Source organism: Mus caroli, unplaced genomic scaffold (genome assembly GCF_978045245.1).
Source record: "Mus caroli unplaced genomic scaffold, Mus_caroli_1 scaffold_7, whole genome shotgun sequence".
NCBI classification, from domain to species: domain Eukaryota; kingdom Metazoa; phylum Chordata; class Mammalia; order Rodentia; family Muridae; genus Mus; species Mus caroli.
Window position 1 is genome coordinate 95,790,446 of NW_028227262.1, and position 1,124 is coordinate 95,791,569.

A 1,124-nucleotide genomic window follows, 5' to 3' on the forward strand; every position below is an offset into this window, starting at 1 on the left:
TTCTTCATAATGTTCAAGGTGTTCCACTTCCATTTCTCTCCCATCTGACCAACACATACTCACACATGGTGGTGGTACCCACTGCAGGCTGGCGATGTGGCTAGAGGCTGGAAGACCCCTGGCTGACATCCTCCATCAGTGCTGCGTGGTGTGGCCACAAGAAGTTGTCTATGGCCTGCCTGTGCTGTGCACTGGAGGGCAAATCTGTAGATGGCATAGTGGTCCACAGCTATTTTTCTGTCTTCTTCTCCTGCCCTGCACTGCCTGGATTGGATTTGATTTGATTTGATTTGATTTGATTTGATTTTTATGAGTCCTGGGTATAAGATAGTTTGGCCACCAAGACAGACATCAAGGGAGGATAAACAAAGGACAGCTATCTGCTCTGCCCTTGACTGATATAAGAACAACATCACCAACAAGGCATCTCTTTGCCAATTGCCGGGGGTTGGCGGGCATATGGATATTTAAAAGACCTTTAGTGTCAGTTGTCCCTCCTCGTATTACCTCCTTTACCATGCCCCTCTCCATTTAATCTTTCTATTCTTCTTTCCCCTTATCTCTTTATAACACTATATTCTATTTCTCCTTCCTCGGAAGATCTCCTCTTCTCCCATGGTACTTTACTAACTACCTGTCTTAGTCACTGTTCTATTGCTATAAAGAGACACCATGATCATGACAACTCTTATAAAAGAAAGCATAAAAGAGAAGACATGCAATTTTTGTCTTTGGGGGGTATAGGTCACCTCACTACGAATGATTGTTTCTAGTTCCAGCCATTTACCTGCAAATATATTGAATTCCATTGTGTAAATGTACCACATCTTCATTGTTCATTCATTAGCTGATGGATAGCTATGCTCTTTCCAAAGTCTGGCTGTGAATAGGGCAGCAATGAGCATGGATGAGCAAATGTCTTCTTAGGATGATGTAGAGTCCTTTGAGTCTGTGTCCAAAAGTAGTATAACTGGATCTTAAGGTAGATCGACTTCCAGCTTTTGGAGGAATTACCACACTGAATTCCATAGTAGGTATACAAGATGGTACTCCCACCAGCAATGGAAAAGTGTTCACTTTTCTCCACATTCTCGCCAGCATATACTGTCATTTGTTTTATTAAT

The 1,124-nt window shown here is 42.4% G+C and overlaps 1 non-coding gene across 1 annotated transcript; it reads right to left on the bottom strand.

Annotated features, from left to right (window-relative positions):
- Nucleotides 1-307: 307 nt before the first annotated feature.
- LOC115031385 (small nucleolar RNA SNORA48) lies at nucleotides 308-450 on the bottom strand. Its single transcript, XR_003837026.1, has one exon. It is a non-coding gene; the product is annotated as a small nucleolar RNA SNORA48 (small nucleolar RNA).
- Between the last annotated feature and the right edge of the window lie 674 nt (nucleotides 451-1,124).